This window comes from Leptopilina heterotoma, unplaced genomic scaffold (genome assembly GCF_015476425.1).
Source record: "Leptopilina heterotoma isolate Lh14 unplaced genomic scaffold, ASM1547642v1 Lhet_472, whole genome shotgun sequence".
NCBI classification, from domain to species: Eukaryota; Metazoa; Arthropoda; class Insecta; order Hymenoptera; family Figitidae; genus Leptopilina; species Leptopilina heterotoma.
This window is the reverse complement of record NW_025111099.1, coordinates 959,930-978,725: the sequence shown is the minus strand read 5'-3', so window position 1 is coordinate 978,725 and position 18,796 is coordinate 959,930. Positions and strand designations below refer to the sequence as shown.

The window sequence follows — 18,796 nt, the reverse complement described above, 5'->3', positions numbered from 1 at the left end:
CACATATACATACACATTTATGTATATCCATATGTGCAGCTACTTACACTCATGCAAACGGCACATTCACTGAACGATTGAAACATATCCGAGAGTCGAAAGATGTACCACCCTGACCTGGTCACGCTGGTTCATCAATGAACACATTTCTGTTGTCAATACTTGCTATGAATTTCTGTAACTACTTTATTCTATAATCCATTTTAAATCATTCTTTCCAAATTAGCTTTTCAAATGTGTCAAAATAGTGAATGAATAATAATGAAACTTGTTATAAGCTTGCAGTACACCAAGTGTACAATAACTTGACTGTGGAGCGAAATTATTTCAATATTTTAAATAAATTACAATTATTTATAGCGCCCCTTAGCGGATACGACCCGGTCTCCCCTATACTTATAATTTTAGGCTTTCAACTTTTTTTTAATTTTTAACCGTTCACATTATTTTTCTGTTCTTTTGTTTTCATTTCGAATATCTATCATGAAATTCAAAACAGTTTTCATGTAGCTAAAAATGTCAAATAGCGTACTGTATTTAATCTTTAATAAATGTCATTTGATTGTAACTTTCGTCATAACCTACAAATAAATCTCCATCTCTGGTGTCAATTAGATCAATTATTTTGTTATCAGAAATATTCTAATGTGTTTTTCTTTAATATTTTTTAATCAACCGGTAATTGATAGGATCCTGAGTTTCGATCACCAGCAGAGTTAGTTCCCCTATTTTTTAATAGTTTTAATTTTCATTTCTTATCAATTATTAACGACGACATCTGGGTTTAAATATACTGTACATTTAGAAAAATGACTTGCTGATGATAGACAATAATTATTGTTTGAGAATAATTTCTGGAAAAATTCAAATATAAAAATAAGTAGATATACAGGGAGCGTTCTGGACTTACCCCCCATGGTTTGAGTCTGGACTAAAAGTGTCGGTAATATATCGGTGCAGGGATCTTGGTCCAGAACGCTCCCTGTATATCTACTAAAATAAAAAATTCGAATTTCTCAAATTTTTTTAGAACCAATGAAAATAATCCTTTCTCACTTTTCGAAGTTATTTCATGTAAAAAAATCAAAATCTGCAAAAGGTGTTCAAGAGCGCCTATCGCCTATTTTTTTCTTTATTGTATAGTAACTACGGCAGCTCAAGAAACTTGAAAGCAGCTCACAGCCGCTCGAAAGATGAAGATCAAATTAATGTACAAAGACAGTTATATGGCGCATACATCGCAAATTAATGGTGAGTCCATTTTTTTAAATATATTTCCATATTTGGAAATTTTAAACTCGTTTTTCTCGAAATGATATTTTTCAAGTCAGTAAGGGAGACCGAGGTGAGTTGTAACAAAGCCGATTTCTTAAAAGCTATGACCTTTGAAAAATTTTGAAAACCGTGAATTTATTACATTTTTAATTCACTATTTGATGGAAATTTACTTGACCACCTGAGAAACATTTTTGTGATGTATTTAATATGTGTGCAAAAAAATTGCTAAAAGTAAGTTTTCGGTCGAAATTTTGATACTTTATTATTCGACACATATTAAATTTTTGTTATTCTAATATTTACCTTAATTACTGCTGGATATCCTAGTTTCATGAAATGGTTTTGTTTTTGTGTCAGTCTCGAAATTTAAAATAAAAAATAATTATTCGAACCGATGCACAGTTTTTCGCACCTAGGCGAGTTGTAACTGGCTGTTTCAACTCACATAGGTTTACGCAAATTTGTGCTTGATCGAGTAGAGACTGTTTGGATTTTTGCTAAAGTATATGGTTTTATATTATGGCTTTAAAAGTATTTAGAATTTTACAAATTTTCGTGTAAATCACTTTCATATTTTCGAAAGTAAAAAAAATATTAATAAAAATATTTTTCGAATTGCTCTTTCATATACAAAAGTCAAAAATAATTTCTACTTGCATATAGGTTTTTTTGTTATTATTTAGCTTGTTGCTCATTTTTAATTTAGTTTTCGGTTTAATTTGATTTATATTGATCTCATAAAGTTTCTTACTCTAATTACTCCTTAATTATTTAAACATTCGCAGACAAAATTTTATTATTTATTTATTTTTTATTATTCTTAAAATTCTATAAAATATATATTATATAATAAAGTAAAGTATGATTTCATTGTATGCCCTTTCAGGCCTTTACAATCTCCTCAACATCACTACTAAACTCTTTCTAACTCACAAACTTTTGGGGTCCCTACTTTTGCGGCTGCAGCCGACTTAGGTTAGGAGTACTCGCATTCGCCTAGACATTCGGCCAGGGGAGAGGAAAACTGCAGAAAACCCACTTCCCGAGTACAACCGGTTTATTGATGTCGAGTCATGAATGTACATTTGGATAGCTATCACAAATGCACAAACATAACCTCGGCGTCAAACCTCCCGTTTTATATATCTCGGTCAGTGAAAAACACCGAAACTGTAGCGATTCACAGAGGGTCACCCATCCAAGTACTAACCGCACTCAAAGTGGCTTAACCTCTGCGATCGCAAGCAACGGGATTCCACCAACCGAGCTATACCATCGGTTTTATATTATATATAATATTATTCTTAGCTATTACACGGAGAAACTTTTAATACCACTAATTCTTAAAACTGGTGAGACATTTTAGTATGTTAGGTTAGATTCAAGGGAAAAACGACATAGGTTATAGAAATTGCTATTGAGACTATCAAAAACACTCATTCAGTATATATTTTACAGTTTTTCATAAGGAAACTAACGAAAATTAGTATGTTGTTTTAGAAAGAAAATAATAATTTTTGCAAAGTTGGGAAAGCCATGAATTAAAAAGAAACACAACAAATTAATTGTCTATAGATACTCATAGAGACGATAGTGATACTTGGATCTGATGGTAGATGGCATTAGTGTATGTCACTGTAACTGTAGGTAAATATATTTAACACGACGTAAGAACCTAACCTATATTATTAACGCACACACGCACACGCTAGTAAAGACACGACGATTGGTCACGGAAACCGAAAGATCGCACGATTCGTTAGAAGTACACAGCTGAATCGTCCTTATATATTAAACGAGTGGAAAAATATGTGCCTTCGAGAGAGAGCATTTTTTAAAATAACTTACTAATCAAATTATGTAAATAAGTAAAAGTCGTGAAAAAAATTATGTTATATTGAGGAACAGTTCTTGAATTTAATTTGTCATGAGGAGACATTCACGTTTATTAATAAAAGGTTTTTTTCTTTCATACACGTGTGAATTTCAACTTCGAAAACATTAGGGTTAGTTCGCGACGTCAGGTGATGGACTCGGTGATGCTCGGGCGAAATCGGTTAAGTCCGCCCGCAGTCCTTCCAAAATTGGTATGTTACGTTAGAATGTCTGTTATATATTCTATCTATATGTGGAAAAAAGGTTAGAATTACCGTATTATTTCACAAACAAAAACTAGCATTTTATTTTTTTCTAAAGAAAAATAAGACTATTTCTAATGCAGATAGTAATTTTTGTACACCGAAGGTTGCTTAATATATAACGAACTTATCATATTTTCGTATTAATGTTGAAATTATTATCACAACGCACGAAAAATCCTCACATTCTAACGTACTTTTAGAATAAAGATAACCAAATATATTTAATATTAGAAGAAAAAGTTTCTCCGTGTATAAAGCTCAAATTGTTATTATAAATCGTAATTAAATACCAAAGATTGGTTTAAATTATCTAATTACCTAGTGTTAAAGAAAACGAAATATGTGATAACCTAATTCCAAAAATAAATGAAGGTATTAAAACGAGTGTTTTATTCGTTTCTATTAATAAGATGTCCTTACTAACTAATTAAATTTACTTTACTAACTAAACTAAGGATTAAAAATTAATTTTTTCCATTAAAATCACAAGATTTGCAACTGTTATAACTAACGTCGACATGGGTCAAATTTTCTCAAAAAAATTAAAGTTGGTCATGGGTCTTTCAATTTTTGTGAAACTTGGTATAAATATAGTGTTTTATGACAGAAGATTTTAGGAAAAAAAGATTTTTAAAAATTTTCGAAATTGTGGATTTTACCGGGCTTTAAACATTAAAGCACATTTTTTTTGAAAAACGAATAACTTTTATCCATTTAGTTAGATTTTGTTTATATTTTTGGTAATAATAGTTGATTATCTAACAATTTAAAGTGCAATATTAATAGAAAAAAAATCCAAAATTTGCCCGGAAAAAAAGTCAAAAAAAATTTTGATTTCATTTTTTCGGGCATAAGCACCCCGTCGATTTTTTTGAAACTATAATATTTGGATTCGTTATCTTCTCCAGAATTTTTTGCAAAAAAAAATCACTGAAGACTTTAAAACTATCCGAAATATCGAATTTTTTGTCTCGAGCACGGAGAAAAATAGAGTTTGAAAAACTGGGAGTCAATATTGAAAAAACAGGACTCAGTCCAGTAAAAGTACATTAATTCATTTCCATCAAGCATCTTAGGGTATTGCGTATAGTGTATAGAGGGGCTTAGTTCCAAATGTCACTGTAAAGAGCATTAAAACACAGGCGAAGATTATAAGGCGCGCTGCAGTGTGCATTAGGGTGTCCGTTATTTCCCAAGTTTTCTATTTTCATTTGGGTATCGTCAAAATCGATTCTTTTTGACCTAAAAACAATTCTAGAAACTAGAAAAAATTTTTACGATGCCGTTTAACCTTGCCTAAATAACAATACTTTTCCCATTTAATTAACATGGGATTTTTGCACTTTTTAGAAAATAATTTTTATTTTCTTTATAATACTCTTTGACTAACCAACAATGCTTGATTTTGTTTCTATTATGATTCCTTTAGATAGAAGATTTTTCAAATTATCACGAAAAATTTATTACACAGGTTTTAAAAAGGTCAATTTCATTTTTATTGATTTTTCTGATTATTTTGCTAAATCTACTTATTAATTAATTTTTATTCGGTATTTCATTGAAAATTTCTTGTTATATGCATCCAAATAGACTATAACAATAATTTCAATTCATAAACTATCTAAGAATCACACAGTAGACTAAATCCATTTCAAATCAGGCATGTCGACTAACTTCATGTCATAGAAAAAAATGAAAAAATAATGATGGTGTCAAACCATCATACAGGTAGATATTAATTTTGTATTAACTTAATTTATTTTAGTTTTTTGTAAAAATCTTATATTTGTAAAATTTTATAGGTATTTAAAAAATAATTTTTATTGTTTAATAAAGTGGCCTGATGATGGTGTTAAATCAAGACACGGAAACGTTGCACAACTAATGTAACATTGTTTCATTTATCACTCTTCCGATAATCGAATAAAAAAGGATTTACACCACCTTTTTTTGTTATCAAATTTTTACTACAAATTCTTAAAATAATTATGAACACTTCCTATGAATTTCAAGCGGGCTAAACCATTCTGGCAATCAGGAGAATTTTTTTTTTTAATTTATTTTTACAAATTTTCAAATTGTTAACGTTTACGTCAACAATGTTATAACGATTCATTTTGTTTTTGAAAATGCAAGTTAACAATTTGAAAATTTCCAAAAATAAATATTTAAAAAAAAATTCTCTTGATTGACAGAATGGTTTAGCCCGCTTAAAATTTATAAGAAATGTTCATAATTATTTAAAAAATTTGTAGTAAAAATTTGATAACAAAAAAATGTGACGTTTTTGAGAAAATTGATCTTATTCATTTTCAGAAAATCATCCCCTATTTTTATAATTTTAAATATTTTTTAAAATTTCAAACTGAATTGTGAAGAGGACAAGACCATCTACAAGACCCAAGAAAGAAAATTAAATTATACTCCAAAGAAAAAAAATGACAAGCAAAACAATTTTTTTTCTATGACATGAAGTTACTCGACATGCCTGATTTGAAATGGATTTAGTCTACTGTGTGATTCTTAGATAGTTTATGAATTGAAATTATTGTTATAGTCTAATTCGATGCATATAACAAGAAATTTTCAATGAAATACCGAATAAAAATTAATTAATAAGTAGATTTAGCAAAATAATCAGAAAAATCAATAAAAATGAAATTGACCTTTTTAAAACTTGTGTAATAAATTTTTCGCGATAATATGAAAATTTCTCTATCTAAAGGAATCATAATAGAAGCAAAATCAAGCATTGTTAGTTAGTCAAAGAGTATTATAAACGAAATAATAATTATTTTCTAAAAAGTGCAAAAATCCCATGTTAATTAAATGGGAAAAGTATTGTTATTTAGACAGGGTTAAACGGCATCGTAAAATTTTTTTCTAGTTTCTAGAATTGTTTTTAGGTTAAAAAGAAACGATTTTGACGATACCCAAATGTTAGATCGGGCTAATAATTTCACAGTATTTAGAACTATGAATGAGTACTTAAAACCACCAAGTAATTATGAAATTTTATAAAAAATTGTAGGGGGAGGGGGTTGAAGATTTTGGACAAGTATAAACAGTGAGTTTTATAAAAAATCGTAGCTTTTATATAATAAAGAAAAAAAATTGTGACCTATATGTTTTTGGTAAATTTTTTTCTGCTCTTTCAAATGGTGAGAATTTTTTTTCAAAAAATTCAAAATTTAACCCTTTTTTGAAAATTAAAAATTTTTCTGAAAATTTTTTTAAAAGAAAGCTTATGATGTGTACTTTCAATATGTGAAACGAAAAAAATGACGTTTTTTTTTAATTATTAATTAATTAATTAATAAAAATTGAAATATTTTACAATATGAAGTATTTTGATTAAATTGACGTTTTACAAATAAATATTTATAAAAATAAAGATAAAGTGTTAGTTTTTTTTTAAATCAAAAGTTTATATAATTCTACTAAAAAAATGTATTCCAGTTATTTGCAACGATTGTTAAAATAAAATATTCAACACCTTATGCGTGTATCACGCTTGATACTGATATTAAAATAATAAAAAATTATTCAGATAAAAAAAATAATCTCGTCTTACATAAAAATGTAAAATATAAAAAAATGTACTTTAGAAAATGTCAAAAAATATTAAGCCGGAAAGTTTAGTAAAAAAAAAAAATTTTTTTAAAAATTTTTAATTTTCAAAAAAGGGTTAAATTTTGAATTTTTGAAAAAAAATTCTCACCATTTGAAAGAGCAGAAAAAACCTACCAAAAAATATAGGTCAAATTTTTTTTTCTTTATTATATAAAAGCTACGATTTTTTATAAAACTCACTGTTTATACCTTTCCAAAATCTTCAACCCCCTCCCCCTACAATTTTTTTTATAAAATTTCATAATTACTTGGTGGTTTTAAGTACTCATTCATAGTTCTAAATACTGTGAAAATATTAGCCCGATGTAACAACTTGCAATTTTGACATTGGTACACTTGAGAAAATTTGCCCCTTATATATTACATACACATTTTAAGATTCAAAATTGTTTAAAATCAAATTTATAATTGCAAAACTTTATTTTTAAACCTTCCTTTTTTACTAAAAATTAACAGAAAAATATTAGAATGCGAAAATTCACGCTTAAGAACGTTTGGTACACATCTCAGGCGTGTTTACGCGAGATCGATATCTGTGCACCTCGAGACAAAAAATTCGATATTTTGGTTAGTTTTAAAGTCTCCAGGGATTTTTTTTGTAAAAAATTCTGGAGAAGATAACGAATCCAAATATTATAGTTACAAAAAAATCGAAGGGGTGCTTATGCCCGAAAAAATGAAATCAAAATTATTTTTGACTTTCTTTCCGGGCAAATTTTGGATTTTTTTCTTTAATATTGCACTTTAAATTGTTTGATAATCAACTATTATTACCTAAAATATAAACAAAATCTAACTAAATGGATAAAAGTTATTCGTTTTTAAAAAAAACTTGGGCATGTCCAAGTTGTGAAATGTAAACAAACAAAAAGGCCTTTCTCCCATAAAAATTAACATTCTTACACTTTTTTTAAGAAAATGTTAAATTGGAGTGTTAAATTTTTCAATGAAAACATTTTTGGCCATGAGCAATAAAAATTAACTTACTTCATATTGATCGTTTTCAAAAATTGCTAAAAAAGTAAATATCGTCCATTCACTTGTTTTTTTAAATATCGTATCGTACTGAAATATCGATAAACTCCGAACGATAATGTCGGTTTTTATTAGAAAATAAAAATTTATTCTACAATGACAGAACCAAATAAAAAAAAAATTACCAGGGACTACTTAAAACGCAGTCACTCGTTAAAAAAAGTATTTTAACTAAAGATTAAAGAAACTCAAAAAAAAGAATTTTCATAATTTTACTCTTGTAAATTTACAATGTAAATAATAAAATAAATCTAAAGTTACAAAATTTAATTTACTCTTTTTTAGTGTATTTTGAGTATATTTGAATACATAATTGCCACAAAGTGATAAATTTAAAATTTCAGGCTCTTTCCAGGATTTTCCAGGTCAATACTTATGAAATTCCAGTCATCAATTAAAAAACTTCTGTCCCAATAACAAATCTTCAGCGCTAAAAATGTTTCTAAACTTATTCCAAATACCAAAATCTTAATCAGAATTACAAACCAAAAATTTTTCTTCCTTGGAGATTTTTATATGGCAATGAGATCAAAATATTTTTTAAATTTAAGTTAAAATTTTCTTAAAAATCTTTAACAGGCAAAATTCCAGAAATTTTTTGAAATTAAAAAAAATTATTTTTTGTTCCTAAACTATGGCAACAATAATATCAATTAATATCTGGGTCATGAAAATTAATTTAATTCACAATTCTTAAAAAGTAACCACAGCCGATAATTAGCAGAAGATGGAAAATTATTTTTTGAGCAAACTTTATCTTCTGTTTACTAACGGTTGTTTGTACAATAGTACATTGTGCAACGAGGACGAGAAATGCGTGCGTCCGAGGTACACATGACATTTTATACAAAACTAGAATATAATCCGCGGTTACTCGGTGCGTTTTGAGAGGTAAAGCATGGCTTTGCTTCAAGTAGTAGTTTTACGGTCCTAGGACGAGAAAAAGACTACTACTAAAAGCAAGCGGACGGTAAAGACTACTTTCTCGTCCTAGGACCGTAAAACTGCTGCTTGAAGTAAAGGCATACTTTGCGTCTCAAAAACGCGCCGAGAAAGCGGGGATTACATACTTGTTTTGTATAAAAATTGTTTACTGGTCCTAAATTCCGTACCTTTTCCAGGATTTCCAGACTCTGTAGCAACCATGCAATATTAAATTTTGCTTTTTTTCTGTACTCTTTTAAAGTCTATTCTAATAAATGAGATAAAATATTATTTGTTATAATTTTAATTAATCAATTATTTTAAAAAATTTATAATTTTACTAACAAATTGATAATTACACAGTGCAACAGCATTTTTATTTTTGGAATCGCATAGGGTGATTTTTATAGGTTTTTTGATGCTGAATGCGAATCCGTAATCAGAATTGTTCCATCACCCTAGATTTTTGAGAAATTTGACCTTGAAAATTGAAAAAAGGCCGTTTTTGGGGTACTTTTTGGTTTTCTATTAAGGTATAAAAATTTTTCCTAGGGTTTTCATTATATGCGTACGAAAGCCCATATCCTCCTTAACAATTTCCAATTTGGACCTTTTAAAAATATCTATTTTTCGATGAGTTATCTTTGTTTGAAGTTCGCGTCGCATCGTAAAATCAGCAAAAATGCCGTTCTTGAGGTATTTTTTTGTTTTTTATCAGGGAACGCAAATTTTTCCTAGGGTTTCCATGATATGCGTACGAAAGCTCATATCCTTCTCAACAATCTCCAATTTTGACATTTTAAAAATATCTATTTTTGATGAGCTATCCTTGTCTGAAGTTCGCATCGTAACGTCAAATGGGATAACAGTGAGAGAAATATTAACATAATATTAATATTATTAATATTAACCCATTAAATCTCAAGCAGAAACCAATGATTCATTAAAGAAATTATTACATTCTTAGGAAAATCAAAAATAAATGAACCACTGTTTTTTTGTTTATGAACAAAAACAAAGATAACTCATCGAAATATCTAGATATTTTTAAAATGTTCAAATTGGAGATTGTTGAGGAGGATGTGAGCTTTCGTACGCATATCATGAATTCCCTAGAAAAAATTTTTGTACCCTGATAAAAAACCAAAAAGTATCACAAAAACGTCCTTTTTTTAATTTTCAAAGTCAAATTTCTCGAAAACCTAGGGTGATGGAACAATTCTGATTACGGATTCCCGTTCAGCATCAAAAAACCTATAAAAATCACCCTATGCGATCCCAGAAATAATAAAAAAGAGAAATTCTGTTGCACTGTGTTATCTTATAATGTAAAAAAATTTTATCAAGTGTTAATAAATCTCTTATTCTATTTAATTCAATTCAAAATATAATTGTACCTATAAATTAACTAAAAAATGTAGTCAACTTTTCTATTAAACATTAACCCATTAAGGACCAGACGCAGACGGACGAAAAATTTTAATGAACTTTGAGGACCTCGTTTTTAATTAAAGTGCATATAAAAAAATTGGCACCTACCATTTTTAACGTAAAATTTACTCCTTTTTCAGATTCTATTGTTAAAATTTGTTTATACCAAATTGTTAAAAAGTTATAAACAATTTTTTCCAAAAAAACACAATTTTCCGAGAAAAAATTTCACTTTAGACATATTTTCACGGGAAAAAAGCTGGAAGATGCTCTCAAAAGCTCAAAATATCGCGTCCGTGGACCCTCAGCTACAAAACCCTGAAGCGACCAATTTTTTATTTTAAAATGGCGGCTAAAACTACAAAAATGGCTCATATATGAAACATAGTGCTCAAACTTTTTCAAGACACTGAAATCGCTTGAAACTCTTTACTCGGGGGTTCTTGGGGACGCTGATTACGAATGTGATGTCAGTTTTAAAAAATTCAAAATCGCGGATCCAATATGGCGGATCAGTTTTGTAAAAAAATTTGAAAATCGTTCATCGTTCTTATGCTGAAACCTTTGATCAAGTAAAGAATAGAAAGGAAGATTCTTCCCAGTATCGCAGACCTAATACGGAGTATGAATTTCCGAGATCACCAACGGATTATTATAGACAATTCCCACCTGACGGTCGAGACGATAGATCTATTTCCCTTATTCGACGTTCCCATGATCCCCGTTCGCAAATATTCATTGATGCTTCTCAAAATTTTCAAAATCCACAGTCGCAACCTCCTAGTACTATTAATCGAGATTCTCATGACCCTAGACCTAGTTGATCGTTACCTTGAACCCCGTGACCAAAAATCACAGCTCCCCTATGACCAATTTCCTGATGCAGAACTTGACTCTGTCGAGCTTCAAGATTACTATGTTCATAATCCCCGATATAGCTACCGCAACCAAAGAGAAATACATAATTTCGACAGAAGTCAACCACACTATAGAAGTTATAATGATTATCCACATCGTAATTCGACTTACACTCCTTTGGCATCCACTTATGCCATAATGCGTAAATGGAACATTAGCTTTTCAGGTACTAGTAGTGAAGACACTGACACTTTTTTAACACGTATTGATAATGGTCGAGCTATGATCCCAATAGATGACCACGAGCTTTTGCGACTATTGCCCTTCTTTCTTTCCGGAATTGCCGCCAGATGGTTCGACACGAACAAAAACAGATGGTATTCCTATTCAGACTTCGCTACTGCTTGTAGAATCAGATTCAGTGATCCTGATTTTCAGTTTGAGCTGAATTAAGAGATTTATATAATACGTGCATATAAAGTGTCGTTTACGACGCATGGAAAAAGTGCCCTAAATCGCGTATTATAGCATCCGATGTTATAAATAAGCGATAATGGCCAGGGCGCATGCGCAATTAATGCTAGTTACTTTATATCACACTTTTATAACAGGATAGTTACATTATGACACACTTGTTAGAACTTTTATAACACACTAGTGACATTATACTACACTATTTGACTCACGTATTTTACACATTGCTTCCGACGCGCCATCTGCCGAGAGGAATCTATTTCTCAAACTGTTCTGCAGATTAGGTTTCTTGTCTATGTTTATTGTCTATGTTGTCTTCTAGAGATTGAACAGATATCCGTGTATCATTTTTATAATATATATATAATCGCGTGTGCAGTAAAAAAAAGACTTTTAAAAAGATGAATCAAATAAATTTATCTAAAGCGACGTGTGACAAAGAAACTACAGCTGAGCATATACTCGAAGCATCCAGACGCGTAACGAGAAATCTGCTTCCCGACAATCAGCTGATCATTACAGAGCCGTATACGATCAATTCGTTGAATGGCAGCAGCGAGAAAACAGGAATTCTTTTTCAGAAGACACACTTCTCGTTTATTTCGACAATTTAAGTAAAAAGTACGCGCCTACGAGTCTTTGGGCAAAATATTCAATGTTGAAAAAAACGATTTTGAATTTTCATAACCTGGATATTGGACAGTACAAGCAATTGTCTGCTTTTTTGACAAAAAATGGAAAAGGTTTTAAAAGCAAGAAGACGAACGTTTTAGAACCGGAACAAGTTAAAAAGTTTTTGAACGAGGCACCTGATAACCAGTATTTAGCCATTAAGGTATTTTTTACAAATCATATTTTACAATTTAAATAAACATATCCTATAAATTACAGCTGACAGTATTTAGAAATAAATAAAATAGAAATAAAGTTGTTTAAATTGAAATAAGAATAAATGAAAGTTAACAATAAAATAAATAATAAAATAAATAGGTAGTAAAATAAATAGTAAAATAAATAGTAAAATAAATAATAAAATAAATAATAAAATAAATAATAAAATAAATAATAAAATAAATAGTAAAATAAATAGTAAAATAAATAGTAAAATAAATAATAAAATAAATAATAAATAAAATAACATTTAATATATTAATTGTAGGTAGCACTCATTCTTGGAATTTGTGGAGCGTGTAGAAGAGAAGAGCTGAACAACGTGTCTATTAATGACATTAAGAATAAGGATGACTTTGCTCTGATTACGATTCCCGAAACTAAAAATGATCTTCCAAGAAAATTTATCATAGATGGTGAATTCTATAAAATGTTTAAAAAGTACGAAGCCCTCCGACCAAAAGATGTTCAATGTGATCGTTTTTTTATCTTTGCGTGATGGGAAATGCACGAAACAACCAATGGGTATTAATTTCTTCGGATCTATGCCTAAAAAGATAGCCGAATATTTAAAATTGGAAAACCCGGAATCCTACACTGGGCACACATTTCGTCGTACTTCGGCGACGATTTTGGCGGATAAAGAAGGAGATCTTATGGCCTTGAAGCGACTTGGCGGATGGAAGTCGGATAAGGTTGCCATGAGCTTCGTCAACGATTCAGTTTATAATAAAAAAAAATTTGTGCCCAGATTAGCAGCGCCGTGAGTCTAAACCAATCAAAAGAAAATGTAAATACTGGCCCATCCACGTCAAGTCACATTTAATTTTGCTAAGCAATAACGTAATTAAAGTAAAGCTATATGTACGTAAAACTTCCAAAAACTAAGCTATTAATATTTAAATAATAATATTGTGATTTAACGCATTCTTAGAAAAAATTAAAATGTAAAGTAAATTTAATACAACGTACTATAACTGTTATAAAAGTAAAATTACTTTATCTGAATGTATAAAATACTTGTTCTTTTATAAATAAATGTTTTATATCTAAGATTTACTATTTGTTTTAATGGAATTTTTTATAGAAACAGCATTTTGAATTTAGAATTTCCTATGACACCTTATGCTATTACATGTATGTATTACAATTGATTTCTATTTCTTATTAAATAATACAGTATTTTTTATTTTAACATATATACGCCATTTTGTTGCGGGGGGCTTCGCCCTCCTAAGCGTCCTGTGGCTTGGGGCTTCATAACATGTCCTTCTTGAAAATCTTAGTTAATTTTATTATTATTTTGAGTTTGGTTTTTTTGTGGTCGGGGGGCTTCGCCCCCCGAACCCCCCCAACCGGGGCGCTGCCCCTGGACCCCCCGCGCGACAAAACGTTTTAGTACGTTTGAATGTATATCGGTTCGGATCGTCTGTGACAAAGTGTCTCCCCCCCTCTCAGATAACCTCTAAACCACACTTTTTGCTCAGTTTTTATAAAAACTATGCACTTATTATATAAAGTAGTGTATGATACTCGTTCGGGCTTCGCCCTCGGCTCCAACTCGTGTTGCCTGTTGCACTCGCTTTCGATTCGTGGCGCTAACGTCGCCTTTCTATAAACTCCGCTTTCTCGAACTTGTATCATAATGTACTATTATAGGCGTACCCAGGGAAAACATGAGCCCGTAGCAGATTATCTGACGTGTATCCTGGCCATGTTCGATATACTTTCTTCTGGAATATCCAAAAGTGATGAAATTAGTTATGCCCACTGCAATTTAATCCCTAGGCTCTATTTGTCAATACAACGATCATCTATTAGAACATTTGCACAGTTGGAGCAAGCCGCAGTTGCCGCTGAAAAAGCATTCCGAGTAGTGCGAACTTTTAGACCCTCTCCTCGTCCCGATAGATCCCTATTACCTGATCTGTCCTACAAGGAGCCTCCAACCCGCACCCACAGTAGAAAGAAGAAAATGATCAATCTTTTAGGTTACGAAATTAGTGATTCTGGAGAATCCTCCTTAGATAAAGCTCATATATTACGAGATAACAAGAAACCGAATCCGTCATCCAATAGCAAACCCTCAGATCAAGGCCCAAAACCCAAACATAATCCCAAGGCCAATTGTGACAAGAAACCCACCCGAACTAAAAACAGCAATGACCCCAAACCGACCGACACACCTGAAACTGCCCCTTATTCCGAAGATAATGCTTCTGTAACCTGCTGGAATTGTGGCCTAGTTGGTCATAAAGCTACAGATTGTAAAGGACTTAAACGAATTTACTGCTATAAATGTAGCCGTAAAGAGTTTACAGTTAAAAATTGTCCCAAGTGTTCGGAAAACTAGTATTGAAATCGCTGAGTAGGGCGTCCCCGATTCCAAAACAGTCCACGTCTTCCCCTATAAGCCCTGTTGCAGTCAAGGAGGAGAGGCTTAAATTTCACAAACTCGAAATAAGTAGCCCTGATTTGTTAGCTAAACTTTCTGGATCTCAGAGTGCTTATAGTCCCAAAGATTCAGATTTTCTTATATTTTTCGAGAATGATAAATTCTTTATCAAAGAATCCGATCTCGAGATAGTTCAAAGAGATAAAAATTATACCATTCTAAGCCTACCTGATAGTCCTAATAGAATCAACCCTGCTGAACCCAGTCCTCCCTCTTTAAACCCTTCCATGAGTAACCCACCCACAACTGATGTGAATGAAACATCTCTTATCGCCTTTAATCTTGCAGAACTTTACTTTTCAGCCCTAAATCATTCCTCTAAACAACCCCATATGTTTTTGATCCTAAAAATAAACGATGAATTCTTCCAATCTCTTGTTGATTGTGGAGCCACCAGGACCTTTGCTAACTCTGAAATCCTCCAATTCACTGAAAAATTGGCACTACCAGTTATTAGTAAGTTTGGTAACGTCCAATTTGCTAATGGTGAAACAACTGCCGTGTCTTTCGAAGTTACCCTTCCCCTGGAATTAAAAGGCAACCAAAAATCCCTGTCTGTTCGCATATTAGATTCACTTCCCTTTTCCTTTCTTCTTAGACTAGATTTTCTAAAGCTTTTTAATATTAAAATCGATTTTGGAAACAGAAAATGTCTTTTAATGATTCCCCAGGCATAGATTATCATTTTGAAAAGCTTAATGAACCCCATTTAGAAGAATGTAATGGCCTGATGGAATTGACGAATGAACAGCTCATTGAATTGAGAGATTTCCTTACCCGCGAACTTCCTGAAAAATCAGAAAAACCCGGATTTACCGATTGGATAGAGCACGTCATTGCACAGTGGGCCAGGATCGTCAAATTTTGGCCAAAAATACAATTTTTCAACTTTCAAATATGCACAAAAGAATTTATCCACAGTATTTAATAGTAAATAAGGAATTTATTGCATAAAGGATTTGTTAAATAATAAAAAATTGTGTCTTCTGGAACTATTTAAAGTTTAACATTTGCGATAAAATAATAAAATGTTTTTGATTGAAATACTTAATATATCTAGAAATAAATTAATTATTTTTGTATAAGTACTTATTTTTTCTCATCAATAGATATATTGAAGTAAAAAAACCAATAGTTACTTTAAAAAAATAAAATTTATGAAAATGTAGCTCCATTGAAGTTAAAAAATAGTTGATTTTTTAATAGAGTGCCGACTTTTAGTTAGTCGAGCTCCTCCGAGCCGCATAATATTTGGAAAAACAAGTTATAGAACGATTACTTAGCATGTCTACTTTGACGCCAATATGTGCCATTTTGCGCCTTTTCATATTTTTTCAACATTACAAGAATATTGCAATAAACATATAAATATATGCAATAAATATATAAAGACAATTTTCAAAATTAATCAATTATGATGAACAGTGGTATTTAATGGTTTTTTGTGTCGCTGATTACGAATCTGATGTCAGATTTCAAAAATTCAAAATGGCGGATCCAATATGGCGGACATAAAAATTTTAAAATCAATAAATTTGAATTAAACATTGGTATATATGGGTTTTTTGCATACACTGCAAAAAGAAGTATCTTTTTTAAGATGTTTTGGTAGTCTTTTTTAAGTTATTTGAAATATCTTAATTTAAGATGTTTAAAGTATCTTATCGCTAAACATCTTATTGAGACAGAAACATCTTAATTTAAGATACTTTAAAAAACTTACAGAAGTATCTTACTTTTTTAAGACAGAAGAAATATCTAAGACGTATAAAACATCTTAAAAATCAGTAAGATACTTTAGAAAACATCTTATTTTAAGATGTAAGATACCATTTTTCCATCTTACATCTTATTTTAAGATATCAAATAAGACACCTATTTTTGCAGTGTAGAGTTATTAGAATAGAGTGCGCGAGTTATACCTTTTACCGTAAGAGGCATTCTTAGGCGCATAGAAAGAGACAAAAGCATAAAAGTAGACCCCTTATCTTACCTTCTTTAATGGCGCATGTGCAAGAATAAAAGTTTTTGGTTAGGTTTTTGTCTAACAAGATCGCATGAAAAATCGTTTTAAATATAATAAAATTAAATGTAAAATAAATATTTTACAATAAATAGGGTAGAGTGGGATTAAAAAGTCATGTTGAAAAAAAGCTATTTGGCTGTTATTTGAAGTTAAGACGCAACTTTTGATTCTAGTTTGGATGTCGAATGGATAATATTATAGTAATTGGAATTTTTAATTTTGAGTTGCTTATTTCGATGAATATAAATTGAAAGCAGGTAAACTTAACATAAAATACCATTTTTCCTGCTAAAAATGTTTTTAAATTATTTATTTGTCACGTAAATAAAAGAAAAATATAATTGCCAGCAAGCAAGCAACAATTGTTTCGATGCATCAGCTGTTTCACTATCGCGCATGCGTTATTAGAGAAAGAAAGAAAAGGGGTCTACTTTTGGTATGGCTGTCTAACATTTTGGTCGCTTGCGCACTCTATGCTAATAACTCTATGGTTTTTTGGGTCGCTGATTACGAATCTGATGTCAGATTTCAAGAAATCAAAATTTTTTTTTTGTTGGTTATATGGCCTCTTGCAAAGCAGGTAGCCAAAATGACGGTCATAAAAAATTTTTAATTAATCAATTTCAATGAGATATAGGTATGTAGAGGTTTTTCGGGTTGCTGATTACAAATCTGTTGTCAGATTTTAAAAATGTAAAAATGAGCACTTTGCTTCTGAAATCAGATTTAGATATGAAATGGAGTGTTTATCCGATCCATGGAAACAAAAGCAGATTCTCCAATAGGACTACATGCGCACCTAATATACCCACGCGATAAACTATATACCTATAAGTAAACATCAGGTCTAAAAAAAACCAAAAAAATTTTAAAAATCTAAAAAAATACAAAATGGGATCTTTACCTGTAACCTCCTCGTGGTATATCCTGGAAACTACAGTACTTTTTATTTTTGTAGGCTAATAACAGGAAAAAAATTTTTATTTTTGAATTGTATAGACACTAGTTTTGTAATCACCGAACTTAAAAACTCCCGAGCAAAAAATTGTAGGCGAATCTCACCCAATCTAAAATCCACTTGAATTCTTACATCATATTCGTAATCAGCGACCTAAAAAACCCCTAGATACAAAGATTCATAAAAATCGATTAATTTTAAAAATTGTATGTCCGCCATTTTGGATTCCTAAATTTGAATTTTTGAAATATGACATCAGATTTGTAATCAGCGACCCAAAAAACCCATAGATACCTATGTTTAATTCAAATTTATTAATTTTAAAATTTTTATGTCCGCCATATTGGATTCGCCATTTTGAATCTTTGAAATCTGACTTCAGATTCGTAATCAGCGACCCAAAAAACCTTTAGATATTTATGCTTCATTAAAATTGATTCATATAAAAAAATTTATGTCCACCATATTGGATCCGCCATTTTGAATTTTTGAAATCTGACTTCAGATTCGTAATCAGCGACCTCAAAAACTGTAAGTAGCATACTTGTTATTCGTAAATATCTTGTTCTCTTTTAAATAATGATTTTTGGCCAAAAATCGACGATCCTGGCCCACTGTGATTGACGTAAATGGCCACCCTGAAGTAAGACAACGTTGCTATCTCGTTTCTCCTAAGATAATGGAGCATATGT

General features: G+C 30.6%; 1 protein-coding gene across 6 annotated transcripts in view; it reads left to right on the top strand.

Moving 5' to 3' along the window:
• Positions 1-18,796, top strand: part of LOC122507571 — a 190,699-nt gene that overhangs the window by 160,738 nt on the left and 11,165 nt on the right. The window contains exon 6 of one of the 6 annotated variants that reach the window (XM_043620359.1): positions 1,144-1,251. The exons of the other annotated variants lie outside the window; for them this stretch is intronic. The gene's annotated coding sequence lies outside the window, so the exon portion shown is untranslated. The remainder of the gene's footprint in view (positions 1-1,143; positions 1,252-18,796) is intronic. 6 annotated transcript variants of the gene reach the window in all.